This window comes from Panthera pardus, unplaced genomic scaffold (genome assembly GCF_024362965.1).
Source record: "Panthera pardus isolate Hobbes unplaced genomic scaffold, ASM2436296v1 HiC_scaffold_25, whole genome shotgun sequence".
NCBI lineage: Eukaryota > Metazoa > Chordata > Mammalia > Carnivora > Felidae > Panthera > Panthera pardus.
In genome coordinates this window covers 17,596,177-17,619,488 of record NW_026526821.1, presented here as the reverse complement: position 1 = coordinate 17,619,488, position 23,312 = coordinate 17,596,177, and the positions used below count along the sequence as shown (strand labels likewise).

At 44.0% G+C, this 23,312-nt stretch overlaps 1 protein-coding gene and 1 pseudogene across 17 annotated transcripts in view; one reads left to right on the top strand and one right to left on the bottom strand.

The window, feature by feature from the left end:
* Nucleotides 1-23,312, bottom strand: part of PTPRT (protein tyrosine phosphatase receptor type T) — a 1,067,285-nt gene that overhangs the window by 606,816 nt on the left and 437,157 nt on the right. The gene's annotated exons all lie outside the window — the stretch shown is intronic.
* On the top strand, nt 14,639-15,407 carry LOC109272429 (transcription initiation factor TFIID subunit 9-like; annotated as a pseudogene).

Sequence of the window (23,312 nt, the reverse complement as noted above, 5' to 3'; positions counted from 1 at the left end):
TCTCAAATGACTTACTAGTACACATGTCCCTCTGCAGACTAGCCAATACAATTATCTCTCCCTCTGTCCCCTTGAAGTACATCACAGTGCTTCCTGTACCTGGTTCTAAAACAGCCATCAGATTATTATTTTATTTCCTCTTTTGTTAGTAATTCAATTATAATTGGGGTTCTTTTTTAAAATTTAAATGGAAATTAGTTAACATATAGTGTAGTAATGGTTTCAGGAGTAGAATTTAGTGATTCATCACTTACATATAAAACCCAGTGCTCATCCCAACAAGTGCCCTCCTTAACGTCCATCACCCATTTAGCCCACCCCCCACCCACCTCCCCTCCAGCAATCCTCAGTTTGTTCTCTGTATTTAAGAGTCTCTTATGGTTTGCCTCCATCTCTGTTTTTATCTTATTTTTCCTTCCATTACCCTTATATTCATGTTTTGCTTCTTAAATTCCACATATGAGTGAAGTCCTATGTTATCTATCCTTCTCTGACTTATTTCACTTAGCGTAATACACTCTAGTTCCATCCATGTTGTTGCAAATGGCAAGATTTCATTCTTTTGACCACTGAGTAATATTCCACTGTGTGTGTGTGTGTGTGTGTGTGTGTACACCACATCTTCTTTATCCATTCATCAGTCAGTAGACATTTGGGCTCTTTCCACACTTTGGCTATTGTCGATGGTGCTGCTATAAACATTGGGGTGCATGTGCCCCTTTGAATCAGCATTTTTGTATTCTTTGGATAAATAACTAGTAGTAGGATTGCAGGGTCATAGGGTAGTTCTACTTTTAATTTTTTGAGGAACCTCCATACTGTTTTCCAGAGTGGCTGCACCAGTTTGCATTCCCACCAACAGTACAAAAATGTTCCCCTTTCTCTGCATCCTCACCAACATCTGTTGTTGCCTGTGTTGTTAATTTTAGTCATTCTGACAGGTGTGAGGTGGTATCTCATTGTGGTTGTGATTTGTATTTCCCTGATGATGAGTGATGGTGAGTAATCTTTTCATGTCTGTTGGCCATCTGGATATCTTCTTTGGAAAAGTGTCTGTTGGTGTCTTCTGCCCATTTCTTCACTGGATTATTTTTCAGTGTTGAGTTTGATTAGTTCTTTATAGACTTTGGATTCTTTATAAGTCACATGTATGAGTGGTTCAAAGAGAAGTAGGGATATGAGACACACTATTTTTTTTGTAAGCACCTCTCTTTTTTTAAATGAACAGAAATATCAGGTTTATCAGTTCTCTCTGAGACGAACTGCTCAAGTACACAATGCAAGAAATATGAGGCCATCTAATCCAACAACTGGAGTCATCAGAAAGGGAACCAAGGCCAGAGAGGGTCTGTTTACTAGAAGGTGGGGGCAGAACATTAGAACTTTGGGCCCTAGCAGAATTCCTGCTCCTCCCTTTTTCTTCTCGTACTTCAGATGTTTAAGCAATTAACCAGAAGGATCTTTCAAGGGAGTCTATGCAAGTAGTTTTTAACTTTTGAGGATACATAGGCCCTTGCAAAGATCTGGTGAGAAATTTCAGACTCTTTTCCCAGGAAAATGCACATATACCCACCATTTCAGGAATTCATGAACACTTCTGAAGCCTATACATGAACCCCTGAAGAGGCTATGCTGAGAATAAAGGAAAAGCACAGAGATCCTGCTTATGCACCACATGCCCATAATACTTTACACTTCTTTGAGACCCTGAAGCCACCCTTTGTTGCAGGGGCTAAAGCCAGGAATACAATCAGTAAGGAAATGGAACTTGGTGTAAACTTCACAGATCTAGTGCTTCTAGGCTCCCAGCATCCCAAACATCTGGGTGAAAATAAACATTCTAAGATTTCCATGGGATAATGTGAAGTAAATGTCTAAGTCCCTCATGGCCATGACCCACCTAACACATTAATAGATTCAACATTTGGGCTAAAATATTTTATGAAGACATGACCCTACCCATGAGATGCTATATCCTAACTAGAAATCTACGAAGGCTGCCTTAGTAGTTTGTGTTGCTATAACAAAATACCAAAGGCTGGGTGGCTTAAACAATAGGCCTTTATTTCTTAGAGCTCTGGAGGCTACGAAGACCAAGGTCAAGGTGCCAGATAACTCAGTTCCTGGTGAGAACCCCTCTTCTTGGTTTGCAGATTATCTCCTTGTTATGCCCTTCCATGGTGGAGTGAGAGGGACAGGGAGAGGGAGAGAGAGAGGAGCTGGTCTCTTCCTCCTCTTACAAAGGCACAAATCCCATAATGGGAGCTCTACCTACATGACTTCATCTAAACCTAATCACCTCCCAAAGGCCTCCACCTTCCTAATACCATCACATCAGGGGTTAGGGCTTCAACATGTGAATTTGGAAAGGGCAGGGGGCACACAATCATGCATTATATAACAGAGGCTTTGTTTTCAAATGCATCCTTCTCTTCTCAAGGTCATGGTCTTGAGATGAACAACCTTACAGAACTCTCTGTGAAAGAAACCCCAACCAGTATGTACTCTCTGCTTCTCATGTGCCAGACAGAGTGCTGGGTATGGGGACTTTAGTGGTAGAGAGAAATGCAGGCTCTCCGGACCCATGGAACGAGAGCATAAGGCAGTCAATTAAAGCAGCAATGCCAATAAAGTGGAAGGGAAAGGTCATGATGGGGGTGGTAGAGACAGTTAATGAGGTCTACGAAGGGACCTAACCTGGTGCAGAGGGAAGCTCTTGCAGAGACAAAGCTCACAACCCTTGGGCCTTAAATTCATGTTATATTTGCAAGCAAAGAGAGAATGTCTTGGGGGTCCTGTCGATCTGAGTTGTTTGGGAAGATACCATACAGGCTCAGAGTGGTAAGCAATTAAAACTAGGTGCTCAGAACACTCTTAATCCACTCATCCTACAAACACTGAACACCTGCTATCGGTCACATGCTGTTCGGAGCGCTGAGGATTCAGTGGTAAACACAACAGACACAATCCTGGCTGCCAGAAGCTCAAATTCTAGCTTTCCTTCGAGGACTGCCAGAAAGAGAAGTAATAAGAAGGTAATTCAGAAGCTGAGGAGGAGGAGGAAACTGGAGGAGCCCAGGTGCGTGCTTCTGGATCAACCAAATGATGTGCATCCGTACAGCAGAATACCGTACAGCAAGGAAAAAGGAACTACTGACACACAGCATGAGTGAATCCCAAAATTATGTTAGGCAAAAGGAGGAGAAAAGAAGAACGCATAACGATTCCATTTATATGAAAAGTTCAAGGAGAGGCAACATTGACCTATGGTGATAAACAAATTACATACCTGTGGGAGCAGGTACTCACTGGGATAAGGCATAAAAGAACTTTCTGGAGTGTTGAAATGCACTGCAGACTCATTTGGGTAATTAAATAATAAGAATAGTGTTCCCTCTGGTTGAGGTGACTGCCTGGAAGGGAACTTGAGAAAACTTTCTAAGGTAATAAAAATTTCTGTATCTTGACTAGGGTTGTATAACTCATCAAACTGCACTTCCAGTATTGTGCTATATGTCAATGATGTGTTTTTAAAAAGTTTAAGGAAAATAAAGAAACAAAAATATGGCTTGCCTGTGGCCCAGCAGGTGGGAAGAATGCCACTAAATTTTACCGAGAGATGAACCCCAGAATACCTGGAGGAAGGAGTCTCTAATCACATATCGTTTATCTCCAAATAATTCTATCAACATCATCAGATGCTTGAATTCCTATTATTTTTCAGGACACACCAGTTCTCATCCATGAGGCTTTTCACATATGAAACCACGAACCCCATCTACTTGATCCTGAACCATCAACTGTATAGCTAGGAATAAGTTTTTCACATTTGGTGACACTCTCTGCTGACAAAGTCTGGAACCAAATCCAGAGGGACAAAGTCTGGCCTTCCGGGAGCTGAACTTGGAGACTGAACTGGCCCCTTCCAACCAGGCATCAAAGCACTTCAAGGACAAGACTCTGTGAGCCACCCACACGTAAGTCCTGGGCAGCAACTGCCCTGGACCTGCCAAGGCTCTCCTTCAACATGTAGGTGGTGAGGTGACCCCTTAATATAATTCTGCCTTGTCCTCAGGCAGCAATCTCTAGACCAATTCTATCTTTCTTTTTCCCGCTGTGAGCACTTGTAACAATTTGGCTCCCCAGAAATTCCTACAGACAGCAAAAGTACTTCAAATAGCTAGAGAGCAAGCTTTGTACGTATGCATTGTCTGCTCCAGACAGAAATCAAACCTTTGGAGAAAACCTGAATGTTGCTAGGACGTAAAGTGACCCTCAACACATTTAAGGTGGATATAACCTGGCCTCTGATGCTTTCCACCACCCGCTGCCCCCTATCTGATCACCTAACTGCATCACTATTGACTGACCCATGAAGAGTCTGCAAGAATGCCCCCACCCCATTCTACCCACCAACATACACACATACCCTCATACTACTTTATTATTCCCACCTCCACACTTTTGCACATGCCCGTTTTCCCGATTAGAACATCTTTCCTTTTACTTTTAATCAAACCAGGCTCATTTTTCTTTTTAATTCTGCTTCATAACTACTCAGCTGTACGACCACAGGGCACATAATGGATGCTCAAAGCATCATGCTTGTTAGATATTCTACTGACTGGCACGCAACACTGTTTCATACAATAATGAATTAAGGATCAAAAAGAAAAAGGGAGACTAGCTGGAGATCAGGGTCCAAATCCTTCTTTGACCTGCCTTTCCACTAACCAGCTCTGTGACCCTGGACAGACCACTCAATCTTTGAGACTCTCAATGTTTTCATCTTTAGAATGAAAGATGGTTCTACATTTCTAATTAGAAAAGTATCTAAAGTCTCCACCAGGAACTGTAGGGATTCTATGTGCATATGTTCACTGACTCTAACCTGTGTCTTGTCAACCAGAGATCCCACCTCCTCCTTCCATGGCATGGACTCATGAGGTCCCTGAGCAGAAGACACAAGTAGACATAGCACTAATTTACCAAAACATGCCTACCAGAATTAGTCTCTGTGCCCTAGCCTAACATACAGTCAATAATTTTTGATGTCTTATGCAAAAGAAAACATTTTATAAGTTTCCCCTAAATAAGAGTTTGGAGTTGCCATGAAGAGATAAAAAAGAACAAGAAGGAGAATATCACAGAAAATAGTGGATGGACATTCACACTAAGGATTGGAAGTGTTTGGGGAGAAGACATCAAATATGTGGAACAGAACAATAATCAAAGACATACCTAAAGAAAATTTCTTTGAAATAAATGGAGCACTGAGTTTACAGAGTATAAAGAACATAGTGGGCTCCTGGCAAAATCAATGATGAGACTCAAAATTAAGCACAAACTGATAATACGTTGAAATACAAGACTAAAGAAAAGTTCCCCCAAGCATCTAGAGACACACAGATCTCCATCAAAACAAAAAAGACTAAACAATTGGTTCTCAGACCTCAGCATTTCAATTCGAGATACTGTGATGTAATGGTGAAACTGGTGAAAATAGTAGTAATAATCCCAAATGACTGCAGTGGCAACTAATATGTAACTACAAAATTTTATGCACCTGTCACTGTTTCTTACTGACTTAGAATAACTCACAATCTTCATAGTGACTCTATGGGTAGATACTAGTATGATTCACTTTTTACTTAAGAGAAGAAAGAGATGCAGATTAACTTTCCCAATGTCCAACACCTAGTCATTCAAGAAGCCAGGACTGGGGCCCACGCAGCCTTAGGATGAGGAAAGAGGGAGAGGTCCCCAACCATAACATAATACACGCACACGGACGGGTTTTAAGAGGATGTTTCATGACCCAAGAATTTTAGAGCCAGCTACGTTGTGGTACAGTTGCACAGCCAACAGAAAGACACTCTCAGACTCTTCCTAAAAAATGCAAGAAATACAATGTCTGCTTGCCCTTCCTAAGAGAAAAGATCACTTGAAGAAAGGCCCCAGTCCACCTTGGGATGACTCAAAATCCTAACTTTAGGATGGGGGAATTCAGATACTAACAGGATTTATCTTTTGGACACATGGAATTTCTCTGAAATAGTCTCTCGCTCTTCCCCCTTCTCCAGGTGACTCACCTTCCCTTGTCCTTCAAGAGAGCTCTCCTCTGGGATGCCTTCCTGGATCTCACCTCAAAGTTGTGTTCTCTGTGTTCTGTGGTTGTGTTAGCCCAGGGTCCCAAGAAACAAAGCTTGAGACAAGGATTCTGTGCAAGTCATTGATTAGAGGAGTTTTTAGGAGGCATGGTATGGGAAAGGTCAGGAAGCCAAACATGGATGTAGTTTGGAGCTCTGGAGCATTAAGTGCACAACCTCACTTGTCCCTCACTGAGGCAAGGGCATCAGCCATTTACACCGTTGTGTCATTAACCAGATACAGGTTGCTCTGGGGGTGCAGGCACTGCACGTCAGCCAAGCAGCTCCTGTGTGGCTGAGAACAGTTACCCTGCAAAGGGTGCAGTCATTTCCTAGGACTTCTATAACTACGTACCACAAAATGGGTGGCTTAAACCAACAGAAATTTATGCTCTCATAGTTCTAGAAGTGAGACGAATGAAATCAAGGTGCCAGCAGGGACATGCTCCCTCTGAAGCCTCCAGGGCAGAATGCTTCCCTGCCTCTTCTACCTTCTGGTGTTTGCTAGCAGTCCTCAATCTTCCTTGGATTATAGATGTGTCAGTCTAATTTCCGTCTGTGTCTTCACACGGCCTTCTTCTCCATGTGTCTGTGTCTCTACGTCCAGATTTCCCTTTTCTGATGGACTCCAATCTTACTGGATGAGCACCCACTCTACTCTAGTATGACCTCATTTTAACTTAATAAATTACATCTGAAAAGACCCTCCACATTTCCAAATGTGGACACGTTCTGAGGCTCTAGGAAAAACATGAATTTGGGGGGAACAATCAATATTAAATCCAGTACAAGGGGCAACTGTGAGGCTTTAGCTGCACCCATGGCCACTAGGGGAAGGGTGCACTGTCCTGGGGATCGGGCACCAACAGCATCCTCTGGAATTGACACGGTCCTCAGTGCCCCTGGGCACAAATTCATCACAAAATTTGTACAGCACACACAGACTATTCGCTGATGGATCTGTCTCAAGGACACAGGCCAAGCCATTTTCGCCTATGTCCCCAGATCCTATCACAGCACCTGCTCTATGGTGGGCTTGATCCTGGAGTCACAATACTCCAGCAGTTTTACCTCCCCAGCATGGAAGGCCATCCATGAACATTTACTCTTCCCTTTTCTGGCACAAGTACTGCTAGTTCTTAGGATTCTAGGCAATTCTTTTTTCTATGGCTCAGCTACCTTTTAGCCAAATGCAGCTGATTCTGGTGGCACCCAGACAAAGTTCTCTTGACTTATCTAGAGGTCACGTGTGGTTTTGGTGGATAATACCACCATGAGCTGATGACTTCCTACCTCTAGCACCTGCATTTCCCTGGCTGGTAGCTTTCTACAGCTGCCAGAGTTTGATGGCCCCACTGTAGGGTAGACTGGGCATGCCAGGGTGTTATCACTCCCAGGTACAACTCTTTCCCAATGAGGAATATGAGGAGGTGGATAAACACCCCAGTTTCTTTGATCCTTGGTGGAACAATGGGCCTGCTCTACTCAGTCTTTTTTTTTTTTTTTGATGTTTGTTTATTTTTGGGAGGTGGGAGGGGTCAGAGAAAGAAGGAGAGAGAGAGAGAGAGAGAGAGAGAGAGAGAGAGAGAGAGAGAGAGAGAGAGAGAGAGAGAGAGAGAATGAATGAATGAATGAATCCCAAGCAGGCTCGGTGCTCACAGCAGCAACCCCGATGTGGGGCTTGAACTCATGAACTGTGAGACCGTGACCCGAGCCAAAGTCAGATGCTCAACTGACTGAGCCACCCAGGTGCCCCTTTTCAGTCTTTTAAGGGATCACTAGTGGGAATGAGCATCAAATACCTCCCAGAAGTACCAGCTCATTCATGCATCCTTTAGGGGAAGCCTTCCTTCCTTTCCTGCCTCACTTACTCTCCTCCTCTACCAGTGTTCTCTTCCATTTCCAAATAAACTACTTGCAAAATGCTGTTGCAGGGTCTGGTTTTGGAGAAATCCAAAGTAAGGCATTATGAAAACCAGGGCAAGTTACTTCTTTGTGACTCAGTTTCCTCATCTGTAAAATGGGGGTGATAACAACACCTCCCTCATGTGGATTGCCATGAGGATAACATCAGGTATTCTAATCAGTAGTCTTAAACAGTCCCAGCACATTGCAAGTGCACTTAGTTGACACTAAGTTGGGAGGAAGCTTAGTTGGTACCCTCATTTTGTGGCCCCCATAGAAAGACACAAAGATTCTATTAAATGCATTCCCTTTCTTGTGTCAGGATGAAGAGGGGCTCAGTAATGTCAGAATGTACTCCTGCCAACATTTCCACAAGCAAGTACGTTTAAGAGCTTGGCCTCGGTCTACTTAACACAGTCATGTTGCAACCAGTGAAGTCATTTAAAAATGCATAATTCAATACCGACTTAGCACCAGGCGAGATTTCATGATCTGTAACACTCTGTCTGCGCCCTGCTCCTCTTTTTCCCCCAGCATACTGATATTTTTGAGATTACTCTTTGCTGGGCCACTTCCCAAAATTAAGAACAGAGTAATCATTCCAGAAGAGCCTTTCTTTCCTTGACTGCTAATCAAGAGTCTATCTCCTCGAGGGAGGAGCCTAGGAGAGCCTAGATTCTAAACCTTCAGAATTAGAGGCCATGTCACAGAAGCATTTTGTCATAGAACAGCACAGGTCCATGATCCGGCACCATTTGACTCTCTGCCCCACCCTTTCCCAGCAGTCTGGCTATGGAGAATTGAGTGGAAGAAACTTGGGCCTTAGCCAGTTTGGGTCTCTGAGTTCCAGAGACATCCAAGTCAGTAACACCTGCGGGATGCAGAGAGCTATTATTATTCCATGGGACAAGGGACAAATGCTCTCTCAGCACCATGTGCCAGCTCTACCCCAGGATTTACACATATGAACTCATTTATTCCTCCTATCACACTCTGAGGCAAGTACTATCATAGTATCCATTTTACAGATGAGGAAACCAAAGGTATGTGCCAGTTACTTACCCCCAGACCTTTGGCTTCAAGGCCACCCTATTGTAACTGGCTCTGTGATTCTGGGGCAGGGATTCTACAAACTGCATTTTGGATTCCCTTGCCAGCTTTGGCTCAGCGCTCCCAGTGGGAGGCTGTATGTGGAGACCAGGAAGGTGGAAGAGGGAAGAAGATGCTCTGCAATCTCCCATCTGCCCCCACAGATGCAGTACCGTCTGTGGCCTCCCTCCTCGGAGGACCAAGCATTCCCCAGTGGGGCCCTTGCTCCATACTCCTATTCCCTTGTGTTACCATGGCCCCGGGTGTGACAGATGCTTCCTGCAATTCCTGGCCACCTTAGTGTCCCAACATTTGCTCTGGCAATCTCCCAACATGTGTGTGATTCCCTTCAATAAAACTGTCTGTCTGAAATACCTACCATGGTTTGGGGTTTCCTTCCCGGATCCTCACTGACAGAGGAAGACATTATAATTATCTCCACTCTGCATGTGAGGACACAAAGGCACAGAGGTTGAGCAAGCTGCCCAAAGTCCTGCAGCTGGGATAGCGCTGGGATACCTGGGATGGCCCGCTCGGGTCTGGGGGTTTAACACTTGCACTGAACTGCCCCACTGTTCTCCACACCCAGGGCAGCTGGAGAGTGGGGCGGGCAGATGAGAGCCAGGGGGAGAGTGAGGTGGGCACATAAGAGCCAGGGAGATAAGGCTTTTTCTGTGTTCAGTGAACAAGTACTGAGGGCTGGTTCTATGTTCTGAAGACAGTGAGTCAAAGCAACTGTCTCTACCCTGGAGGAATCTAAGAGACTAGGGAGGGAAAGAGATGTAGGAATCAATACACTGCAGAATCAAGTGAAAAAGGCTGGACAGCGGCAGGCTAGGGTCTTGATGACACAGAGAGGAGTGTGGTACACAGCATAGTGGTCCTCAGAAGATGTCCATGTCCAGGGCGGGGGGCGGGGGGGGGAGGGTGGTGGGCTGGGTGGCTCAGTCGGTTAAGCATCTGACTCTTGGTTTCAGCTCAAGGCATGATCTCATGGTTTGTGAATTCGAGCCCCACATAGGGCTCTGCACTGACAGCACAGAGCCTGCCTGAGATTCTCTCTCTCTCCCTCTCTCTCTCTCTGCCCCTCCTCTGCCCTGTCTCTCAAAATAAATAAACTTAAAAAATTAAAAAAACAAATTAAAAATAAAGATGTCCACGTCCTGCTCCCCAGAATTTTACAGGGCAAAAACATCTTCAAAGATGTGATGATGTTAAGGATCCTGAGCAGGGAGAGTATCCTGGAATATCAAGGCGGGCCCAATGTAATCAGAAGGCTCCTTATAGGTGAAAGAGGAAGGCAGAAGAATCAGAGTCAGAGAGGGGTGGAAAGATGCTGAACATGTAGTTTTGAACACGGAGGAATGGGCCACTAGCGAGGAATGCCAAGTAGCCGCTACAAACTGTAAAAAGCAAGGCAACAGTCTCTCCCCTGGAGCCCAAAGAAATGCAGCCCTGCTGACCCATTTGACTTCTGAGCTCCATATTTGTAAGATAATGAATTTTCATGTTTTATGCCATTGAGTGTGTGGTAATTAGTTACAGTGGCCCTAGGGAAGTACTGGGAGGAGGGAATCAGATGAAGGAAATGAGGGAACACTTCCTGCAGACATCAGATCATGAAGTCATGAAAGAAGAAGAGAGACTAATCGGCACCTGGGAGGGAAGAGCCTTCACTGAGATGAGGAGAGACTGGGTTGTTAAAGAATAGCATCACCTGCTGAAACATAGATAGGGGTGGGGGGGGGAATGGCAAAAAGGCAACTGGAGAAGTCAACATGGACCAGATAAGCAAGGGTCTTCCTGAGGATCCTGGGCCTCATCCTGAGGCTTTGTAAACAGGGATGTGACACGGGCACCTGTTCTTTCAGGACAACTCTTCAGTGCAGGGTGAAGAATGGGTCTGAAGGAGAGACATGAGAGTCAGGGGACATCATGTCGATCGCTGAGAGAGAAATGATAGATGTCTAGGCCTAGGTAATGGTCATGAGGCTGGAGAGGCAGAGGACTAGACACAGATTTAGGTGATTGGCCAGGACTTGGTCACTGATTGGATTGAAAAAGGCAGCAAGGGGGATGGGACCAGTATTAGCACAAGACTAGGATTCACCAGGTCAGGTGAGTCCTGGCACATGCATGCCTGTGGAGCCACAGTCGTGCTCTGACCTCCATGATGTCTGCCTGGTCCACACTAGTGCCATCTACCTCAGGCTCCCTGCCCGGCATCCCAGAGCGCTACATGGCTTCTGTGTACAAGGCCCAATATTCTGGACTCCATCCCTTTGCATTTTTGTATTCATTTTCACTTACAATGGGCAGTGAGACAGACAGAGTTTGGCTTATAACCTCTCTCTTAATTTTACAACTTTGGGCAAGTTAATTAATTCCCCCTCAACCTCAGTTTCTTCATGTGTAAAACCAGGGTAACAGATATATCACTGGGTCCTTGAGAATACCAAATGCAAATCTCTGAAACATGACAGGCCCCGAATAAATGTGAGTTATTCCCCTCTCTCTCCCATCCCTTATGGCCTCCCACCTTGTCTTTCTCCCCATCCCACAGCCCCCTCCATTATAAGGCCATTCCACCATTTCTCAAGCCTCCTGCCATCTCCACTCTGAGCATCTGAGCAGCACTGGGGCATCTGGGGCTCATGTAGCACATGCGATGAAATCAATTTCAGCTTTATGCATGAGGGAGCTGCTAATCTCCCACTGGGACAGGCAACCCACACTCAACAAGCACCAGGGGGAAAACATGGCAGCCGTCTTAACAGAACACGTCTGAGAAAAGCTGGAGTAAAGGGAAAGGAGGTGATAGGGAGGGAGGGAAGAAATACGCAAATCAGGGCAACCTGAGTCCAGGCAGCTCCATCAGTTGCTATGCTACCAGCCACAGTGAGAGAGCAAAGGAAGGGAGCTGGGGCTTTAGAGATATTGTTATTTTGCAAATTTCTCCCCTCCGAACATCCCTGTGTGCAGGGTGGGAAGGGGGAGATGCCCAATTCCTCTCTAAGCTGCCCAAATGACCAAAGTGACCCAAATGGCTAAAGTAACTACAAACATTCACTGCTCTCAAGGAAAAGGCATCCAGATGGATTAAAAGAAGAGACTTACCCACAACTGCCTGCTCAGCATGTGGGGGAGTTGAAGAGGTGAATGCCCCCCTTTATGGAAAGGAACTGAAAAAGTGGCTTCATCCAACCCACCACCCCCAGCCCTCATAGGGCTACTTCTATGTTCTGCCATATCCAGTGCAAAGACAGAGTTAGCATTAGCAGGCCTAAACAGCAGCCCTTTGAGAAAGGACTCTGGAGCAACAGAACATGGCAAGGTCTCATTAGACCACGGGCCACTATCACCATCCCTAGAAGCCACAATCCTGACTCAGGCAGGCAGACACTGGGCTCTGATAACAGAATTGGTGGCTTCATGTTGAGACCCATCATAGGCCACTACAGGTGGGTATTTTTGTGTTAGGGAGAGAATATGCACAGAGAGAAAGAGGGCAAATTTATTGGTTATCACATTTCAGGCACTATTCTAGATATTTCGAACATCTTAATCATGTATTTCTTAAGCACAGACAAGAGGGAACCCCAAGAAATACAGAGCAACCTCTGAGGGGATCTACAAAGTGACAGTTTTTAGATAGAATGCCTTCCTGGGACAAAATTCAACTTGAAGACAGAACGTAAAATAAGCTTCAATTTTTACATGCATAAATGGTTCCACAGGAATACCACCTTTACACAAAGTCTTTCACAGAATACTTCCAAACTCATTTTATGAGCCTATGATAACAGTCACACCAAGACCTTACAAGGATATCACAAGAAAAGAAACTTTCAGTCCAATCTCTCATAAACAGAGATAAGAATCCTATACATTATATTAGCAAACGAAATCCAGTGATACATAAAATGAGTAACAGATCATGACCACACTGTGTTTATTCCAAGACTACAAGATCAGTTTAGTATTAGAAAATTAATCAGTATAACTCATCGTATTAACAGACTAAAAGATAAAAATCAAGTAAGAATCTCAAGAGATGCCAAGGAAGCATCTGATGAAAGTCAGCATCTATCCACGATAAAACTCTTAGCGAACTAAGAACAGTGGGCAAGTGCTTTAATCTGATAACAAGTATCAAAACATAGTAAACATCACAATCAACAGTAAAATACTGAATGCTTTCCCCCTGATTTCCCCCATTTTACTGGATGTTCAAGCTACTGCAATGGGGCAAGAAAAAGACATAAGAGATACAAGGATTGGAAAGGAAGTAATAAAGCTTTCATTATTCATAGACTATGTGATTGTGTATGGAGAAAATCCCAAAGAATCTCAAATTATGATGAAAATCAAAAGCGAGTTTAACATACTTTCATATATTAAAGTCAATGTACTTTGCCGTATCGTATGCTAAGTTTCAATCAACAAAAAGGAAAGAGCTTTAAATCATTTGTACAATATGCATAAGCCTTTCTAACCCTGCTTCTACTTCTGCCCTTTTCAGATCTATTCTCCACCCTGTAGCCCAACTTATCTTCCTAAGGTAACAACTACATTCCATTATGTGGCCTCAAACACCATGAGTGAAGTGGCCCGTCTGTCTGTTCAGCCTCGTCTGCTGCCACTGCCCCTCTCGCTGCACAGGCTCGAGACACGTACATCTGTTTTCAAATATGCCTAATGAGTTGTGATCCTTTCTACCTCAGGGCCTTTGCCCACACTGTCTCCTCTTCCCTGTGCTTCACCTAGTTCACTCTCCATAGCCCAGCTCAAACTTACTTCCTCCCTGACTTCCCCCATGCTCTCAGACATGCTTTTGGTTTTATTTGTGAGGCTGTTCTTCCTGGTCTTCTCCACTAGAATGAAAACACCACAAGGGCAGAGACCACTTCTAGATTTCTACCTATTCACAGCAACTGCCTTGATCCTTAGCACACAATAAATGCTTCCTAAGTATGCGCTGAATCAATGAGTCAACACAAAAGTTGAGGCAATCTATTTTGTTTTGTTTCACTAAAGCTTGGAGTGCAGAATATTTTGAGAGTAGAGAGGGGCTTTAAGAATTGGTAGTTTGATATTATCAGGAAATCCAGCAGTGTAAGAGGTCTTGAACAGAGCACTCTACCTCAGAAGAAAGGCTGCTGATCCTTGCCCAGAAAGGCCCTACTGGTTCGGGCTGAGAACTCAGCTTATCACTTTGAACATAAGTGTTAATTCTTTTTAATTAAAACTATTTTGAGATAATTATAGATTTCCACAAGTTCTAAGAAATAATAGATCCTATGTATCTTTTGCTCCACTTCCCCAATGATAACTTTGTGCAAAACTATCATGCAAGAGTGAGGACCATGTTGCTTCCGAATATCCTAATCCCAGGTACACCAGCGGTTGGAAAAACCCGTGCCAGACAAAGAACTTGCATCCAGATCAGGACTGAAATACATTAATGTGGGTGATTTAGCTCAAGAAGTCTTATCATGGAGTCTGGCAAGATGGCTTTTCCCAAGAGGATGCCAAAGGATGCACAGATGATGGTACAAATCCTGAAGGATGTGGGGATTACAGACTAGGAGCCAAGAGTTAGAAATCAGACATTGGAGTATGCCTTCTGTTAGGTGACCACAATTCTAGACAATGTAAAATTATATTCAAGCCATGCTAAGAAAGCTACTGTTGATGCAGATGATGCGCTATTGGCAATGCTGTGTAATGCTGATCAGGCTTTTACCTCTATCCTCCCCCAAGAGATGTTTTATTAGATATTGCAAGGCAAAGAAATCAAACTCCTTTGCCATTAATCAAGCCACAGCAAGGCCCTAGGTTACCATCTGACATATTCTGCTTGACTGTTCCAAACTAAAGACTTAATTGTTTACAAAAAAAAAAAAAAAAAAAAAAGGCATCTCCTTCTGTGGGAATAATAGCAATCCAAGTACTCCCACACATGGCACACCAGCCCCACAAACCATGTCTGTGTCAAATAAAGTAGGGACTCCAATGTCCCTCACAGGGCAAAGGTCTACTGCACATACACCCACTTCACAGTCCCCAACTGTAAAAGCATCAATTCCTGCAATGTCCATGATTCACAATGTTCTGATTAATCAATCCATAATTAATTGGGTCCAAAAACATGCTTATAACCACTAACATGGAGGCCATCACAGAATGCTGCCAAGGAATCATCAAATGCATTGAAAAGAAAATGAGAATGGGGATGACGACTATGACTATGACAATTTGTAATCTAGCCTTGATGCTTGTACCACGTGCACTTGGTCTTGAATCCATTGTACCAATATTAAATATGCATGCTGGGTGTTTTCATGTTGTGTTATAGAAGACCTAAATGATATTTAATGAATAAATACAGTTATCCTTTCCTGATTGAGATGTTGGATTTTCTTTAATAGGATTTTTCATCAGCCTTTAGTGTAAAGCAAAATTGTCATTCATCAAAAGAAAAAAAAATCTATCATTCAATATCACAACCAGGATGCTGACACTGGTAAAATGAAGATGGCACGTTTCCACCACCACAGGGATCCCTCATGTTGGTCTTTATGACCACACCCACCATCAATGAAGGAGTGGTCTGGGCTCTGCATCCTCACTAAAATTTGGTGCTACCATTTTGTTTTAGCCATTCTGGTATGTCGTGATAGATCATTGTGGTTTTGATTTGCACTCCCCTAATGGTTACTGATACTGAACATCTTTTCATGTGCTTATCTGCTGTCTGTATATCTTCTTCAGTGAAACGTCTGCTCATTAACTTTCACCTATTTTCTAATTGAACTGTTGGTTGCTGTTTGGTTTTCTTGTTGTTGCTGTTCTGCTGTTGAGTTCTAAGAACTCTTTATATATTCTAGACACTAGTCTTTTGTCACGTATGTGGTTTGCAGATATTTTCTCCCACTCTGTAGCTTGTCTTTTCATTCTCTTCACACAGGCTTTCGCAGATCAAAAGTTTTAATTTTGACCAGGTTCAATTTATCCATTTTCCCAGTTGTAAGTCACACCTCCTGTGTCAAATCCGTGTTAATATTTTACTTTTTACTCTACTCAAATTCATCAGTACTCACAAATCAGTTCAGGTTGCTGACAAAATTGTGTTCCATCAAACATTCAGTTGGCAAACACATAACTATATTTGGTTCTATTTCCTGCCATAGAGCATTTTTCAGTAACACAGAAATACTGAAAAAAATGTGTTTTGTTTTGCAAGTTTTAGTGGCACTCTTCATTTATTTTTTAGAAGCATAATACTTTTAAAATTATGTTTTCAATCAGGATGATGGATAGTTGCCTAAAAATGGGAAACAGGAAGCATATGCTCAAAACTATTAAAAAGATGTAAGACAGTGAAATTCAGAGCCTACAACCTGAGAGGCATGTATCCAGCATGGCGCTGTCCTTCAGAATCCCTTTATTGGACTTGACAGAGAAGAAGATGGTAGCATTACCTCAAATTCAATCAGTGATTCATTATTAAGCAGCTGTCAATCTGGGAAGTATAAGATATACTTAGACACTTAATATGCTACTTTTATTATTGTAGAGCTACAAAGAGCTAAACCTCAGTATTTCCTGTGCCAGAAAAATCCTGGACAGTATCTGCAAATGCCCATCACTTTTTGGTGATGTTTGGAGACCCTAATTGCTGTGGACAGTCTCTAAAATGGCCCCCAATGATTTACTTTACTATTCTTGTTTAACCCTGACCCTTTGAAATGGGGCTAGACCTCTTGTTCACGTCTAACAAATGGAGGATAGCAAAAGTGATGGGACGCTGTTACTTCCGAGATTAGGTTACAAAAAGACTACCACCTTCCTTGCCCTCTCCCTCTCCCTCTCTCCCTGTCCATCTCTCCACTCTTCCTCCCCTTCTCTCTTGCCCTTCCCTCCCTCTCCTCCCCTCTCTCCCCTTCCCCTCTCTATTTCCTTTCTCTCCCCCCTCCCTCCCCCTCCCTCCCCTTTCCTCCCTCTCCTTCCTCCTTTCTCCCTTTCTTCCTCCCCACCCCCTCAACCTTATTGAGTTGTTTTCCGGAGAGCCACACATTCCCAAAGAAATGAAATCTTCAGCCAACAGCTAATGAGGCTCTGAGGCCAACAGCCATGTGAGTGATCTTTTAAGAAGATCTTCTCAAGGCTGCCCAACAGCCAAGTGAATAAGTGAACTTGGGAGATCTTCCCTCAGACTAGACTTAGGATGACTGCAGCCTGTGAGAGCCCCCAAGCCAGAATCACCCAATCAAACTGCACCATGATCCCCTAGCCCATGCCTGCGAGACAATAAATCCTTGCTGGTTTAAGCCACTACACTTTGGAGTAGTATGTGACTAATCCAGCATAGATAAACAATTAAAGATTTGGACGAAGAATTTTTTGTGACTAAAAAGGGAAACATCTTGGCAACAAGTTAATATAAAGAGGCACAATCAAATGCACACACACCATGCTTCAAGCTTCCTTTAAGATCAGTTTCAGAATCACCTTTGAAATTAAAGCATACAAACCAGGCAGAAGACTGGGGAAGACTTGGCTGAATCTACTTTAGATAAAAATAAAAGGACAGCCTACTTTTACTAAAGAATGCCCTCAAAGGAGACATTTTAATGCACTTCAAGGCGTGTTTGAACATTTGGTAAGCCCAGTGCTTTTTACTTTGCAATGGTAAGCAAACAAGGGCATTAACATATGGCCACTTTGTATATTTATTCCATGTATTATATGATAGTGATATCTATGAAGGCATTAATTTTTAATTACTTGAAAAAAGATACCTGGTAAAGAAACTGTCCACAAGATAGGGATGGATATTTGCATAGATGGGACTCAGTGTAACACAGCTCCAACTGCAGGGCAGGACAGAGGGGTCTACACCAAGGTATCATAAATTCAAATGTTCTAGCACATACAGAACCATTTACTAATAAAACCTAGCCTTAAACTCTGCCTCTTTATTTCTCAATGTAGTGATATAAAATGAAAGAAAATGTTTTAAACTCACCTTTGTACTCATACATGCAATAAAATGAGAAGTGAATTTGAAAGCTTGCCCTGCTACAAAGATATACCTTGGCCTGTTCAGTGGGGCACATTGATGGTCCCAGTGAAATTACTATCATTTTTCATTGAAGAAAAACACATATAATAACAAAGCTTTAAAAAAAGTCTTGCCTAAAACCTCTTCTAGATCTTAATCAGGAAAGCAATCTGATTAAAATCACATACACTAAAGGACAAACAGGTTTAATGTAGCAATCCTCCCAAGGTATTAACATTTTTTTAAAAAAGAATTGATCTCAAAGGGCATCATTCCTATGGAACACTTCACAGCTTGGAGGCCTTTATGTCCTCTTAAAATTGGCCCATGAATTTCCTCTCCTAGTTTTGATTCCCCTCAAGGAACGGAAACGTAACTGTATATGTTCCTGACTGGAAATCCCAATGAGGTTTCCCAACAGTTAAGATGTACTCAAGATTGACCCCAAACCACAGAGGTTCTGCCCAGAAAGCTGATGTGGGAATATTTGGGGGTCTCACAGTCAATTCAAAAGCTACAGGAAACCAGTTCCTTTGCAGACAAGAAGCATGAAATGAGCCGCTCTAAGAAACAGGAAGACCACTGTTAAAACTCTGCAGGGCTTGAAGCTCTGGGGAGCCCTTTGAGAGGGCTAGGCTGAACTCATACCTGAATGTCAAACAGCCTGGGTTCTGCCATGCCCATTTCCTCCATAGCACCAAGTACCATTCTTTAAAAATGACCTTTTGTGATTGCACCCATGGCTCGCCCACAGCTGTGTATTCGAACCATGTGGACAACTTCTAAAGCTCCTGATGTCCAATTCCCAACCTTTACCAATCAAATCAGAATCTCTGGGGTGAGACCTAGGCATCGGCATTTTTTTTAACACCTCAAGCTTTTCCAATGTGCAGCCAGGTTTGAGAACCATTGGCTACATCATTCATTTTGTTCACCACAATACCTTCCTTAACAATCATAATATGCAGAACATCTGAATGATTCCTCAACCACCCTACCCTTTAGTTAGTAATGTATGTGTATCTATGTCTCCAATCCTAGCCTTGGAGGTAGCAGTAAATAAACACATGAATGAATGAATGAATGAATGAATGAATGAATGAATGAATGGGCGGGTGAGTAAGTGGCCTTCCTCACCTGTCTCTTCCTGGCTTGGGACACAGGGAGGAGTTCTAATGCTTACAGAGAGCCCTGCATAGAATAAGCCAACAACTGACTCACAATTATGTAGTGGTAATGCACATAATCCAAGCAATGAAAGGGAGTGACGGTGGAAAAAGCCAGTATCACGAGGTTTTCTTGGAAAACTACCTAAAGAGCAATAAAAAGCACCACCCCAAGGGACCAAGACATCACCTCTTCCTCTATGCCCCCACAAAAAACTTGTGTACTGAGACACCCCATGTATTTACACAGAAACATATATGATTATTCACAGTCATCACGCACTTGCTCAAAGAGTTGCATCCTTCAAGGCCCTGCCGACACTTCACTTGCTTTGGAAATCCTCCCTGACACGTTCCAAAGTGCAGTACATGCTAGTGATATGCGTGCGATTAAATCAGGTGCACACCAGTGGGCACTGATCCATAAATTAGTTTAACAGGCGAAGATGTACTTTAGCTTGTGTTAGAAACCTAACAGACTTCCTTTCTCTATAGTAATATAGAGACTACCATGCTATGAATTCTCATTTGAAAGATCGAGGAAAGTGTCTCGTTTTTAAAAGCAAAAGTGTTAAGTAAGAGAATAGGTAAGGAAAAAACAGTGTGAAGGGGGCTCAGAATAGACTGATGTGTGGAAAACACTGCCAGAGGCCTATGCAGCCCACCATTGCCCACACTACCCACTGCTTATGTCCGTGTCTTTCTTCCCTACAACCGTGTCACTGCAAGGCAGGGACATGGCCACTCATGCTTCCACAACCTTCACTGTGTCAAAAATGGTGCCTCAAACAGGAATTCTGAATAGAAACCATTTTTCTTTTATTGTGTTACCAGCCCCATTTAGGTTAAAGGCAACAGACTAAGGAGTGAGCTCATGAAACAATTCAGGTCATTGCTAGAAATAGAAAATTGCTATTACCCTCAGGAGCAGCCCTAAATAGAGGAGGTGTCATGTCACCCTTCCCCCCACTCCCCAGCACCCCGCCTGGGCGTGCCCCGATCCTTCTCCCTGGCAACAGCAGCAGCAACATCTAGGCCCCGACTCCTTTCCACCAGCTTGGCCAGTGGGTAACCGGATCTGGGAAGGCACTTGAGTCACAAGAGATTGGAGAGATTTCTGGACATAGTGCTCAATCCTCTCAACTAGCATTTGGGGTTCTTCAGAGAATTAACTCTGACAAAACAAACCAGAAACCTCACTTCAATGTGACTACTAGCTTGAGAAGCCTTCGGCAATCACCTTGCCCTTCTGGCTCAGACTTCACGTGGTCCCCTACCCATCCCTCCCATCTGGCTTCAGCCTCCATTGAGAAGCCTGGGGCCCCCCTCAAAGAGGTTTTGTGGTATAAAAGGATCTGACACAGCTTAGGAAATAGGCAGACGTGGAGCATCTCATCTACACAGAGGATATTTTCTCAGTTAAAAAAAAAAAATGTGTTCTCACTTAAGAATGCTAATGGCCCATGCACAGAAATAAAATCCCTGACCTACTTTGAAGCTGAACTTATTAAACAAGCCGACCTTATTACTCAGAAGAGACTGTAAAACAGTAGAATAAAGTCCAAATGGAATTTCTAGCATCCTTCATCGACAGGAGTGGCCAAGAAAAGCACAAAAGAGAACCAGAGCCCTGGGCTGGGCATCGGGAGCCAGGGTTCATGCCCAGCTCTCTCATGGAGTCTTGCTGTGTGACCTTGAAGATACCACTCTCCCTCTCTGGGCCTTAGGACTCTCATCTAGGGACTGGAAGAGGTTCTCTCTGAGGCCACTTTCATCTGTGATAACTGGGGATTCTATTTTTTGTTTTTAAGAATTTAATGTTATAATGGAAAAAACAAAAAAGAATCAATTATCTAGGGCATATTACACCAGATGCTAAGAGGCAGGTGAGGGACTAAGACATACACTGTGCCTCCAAGGAGCCCACAGCCTAGCACAGTGAGTCGGGGCGGTCCATACTGATTAATGGATTTATTTCCTAACAGCAATTTGAAAGCCGCCACAAGGCTACAGCAGACGTAACACAACTTGTGTCTGCAACAAGAATTCCCTCTGGCGATCCACCTGACAACTTCGATTTAGCTGAATGAATCTTTCAGTGCATTTTAAACTGCTGCACAGCCACGAGTGGCCGTCTACAAGTTATAATCAGATTTATCACACTGGGAAGGAAGCGAGCGGTGATACATTTCCATGGGGTTTTAGGGCAATAATGTGAGTCATCCCTGCCCATTCTGGAGAAAATCCTGGAGCTGCAAGGTAAATTATCCAAACCGGAACAGGAATGAGGCAGGAAAGGTTGCTGCTGTAACAGGAGGCATTAGTAACCCACACAATGTTGGATTAGTCAGTCACTATGGGTGCTACCGTGGGATGTTTAATGATGTTACTCGGAAAGTGTCGGGGTGTGTGTAATGGCAGGACTCCACTCAGTCCAGATCCCAGGCTCCGAGACTACCCTTCATTGGTTGAGTCTCTACAACATTGAGCACCCTCACAGAGCTCAGTGAACAAAGCCAATGCGGAGAAGAGATTTCCCAGAAGGAACAAGTGGATCTGGGGTTTGGGGTACAAAGCTGCAAGCGCCACGGTCACCCCTGGGGCAGCCATGTTGAATTCATGGACTCTGAAGCTGTATGAACAAAGATCAAGGCAGAATAGGAGTGAAGAACCCTGCAGAGACCAGAGAATGCAGGGTCCACAGAAAAGGATATGAGGGGCCCAGGCCAGAAACATCTGAGTATTTTCTCCCCATGTTACAGATGTGGACGTAGAGATTCAGAGAGCTATGCCCAGGTCCACTGAGCTAGTAAGTGGCAAGGATGTAACTGTGTGTGCAGCTTCCCATCCCTGAGGTACCCACCCTCCCCCGCAGCCCCACAACCCCTCCGCCAATCCCAGAACTTCCTGGTCAGCCACCTCACACTTTCCAGAGGTGCTCCAACTCCAACCTCCCACATCTGCCCTTTCCATTCTTTACCCACCAGTCACAGCCCATCGCACCCAGACCAGGACGCTCCTGCCCTCCTCTAGAGGGCTGCTGAACCTTGAACATAGTTTCCATGCCTGCCACTATTTGTGGCCTTGTTCTGGCAGTTATTCCTTGAGCTGTCTGGGGAGAATTCATGTTGCTGGATTCACAAGGTGTTTGTTCATCTTCCCAGAGCGTAGTTCTCATTCCCAACCCCAGGGATCAACGCAAACCATGAAGAACAAGCAGAGAGTCCAAGGCTCAAGGAAGGCAAGTCACACCTCATTGGAGAAGCTTTAAGAGGCTGGTGTAAACACTCAATCGTTTCCAGAGTCCTGAATGTGTTCTTGGCCTTTCATCTGACAAGAGCCCCCCTAACACAGTGGCCCCTCCACAGATCCAGTCCGCAGGGTCTTGGTGAGCAAAGGGCTTCCATTCCCCTTGGCATGACTGCCCTGTGTCCTGCAATGAACACACAGCCCTCTAACAGTAGACAACGATGCACATCCCTACAGAGCTGGGGGAGCACCGTTCTATCCCCATCAAACAACACAGGGAATGGAGACCAAGAGACAACAAGAAGTTTAGTCTCCCTTAGGAAAGACAGTGGCAGTGCTGGAGCTTGATGGCATCTCAACCACAATTTATGCTTCCCTGGGCATCTCTGAGGAAGATAACCTACAGTTTTATTTTGGCTTCTCAATTGGGATTCACAATTCTTTCAGTTAAGCACTACTCCAAATTTTTCTTGGAGACCTCTTTCCCACAGCCAGACCAGACAGTTTGTGATATGACCCGCCATCAGCTCCAGGAGTGGACCCCGATTCAGTCCATCTGAACTCATCTTTCAGTGCAATTTACACCAATCAGCTTATCCACGCATCCACCTCTGTAGTTCAGGGACGGTTCGGGGATGGACACATGACCCAAATCTGCCCACTGACCATCAGAAGTAGTCTGTTCAT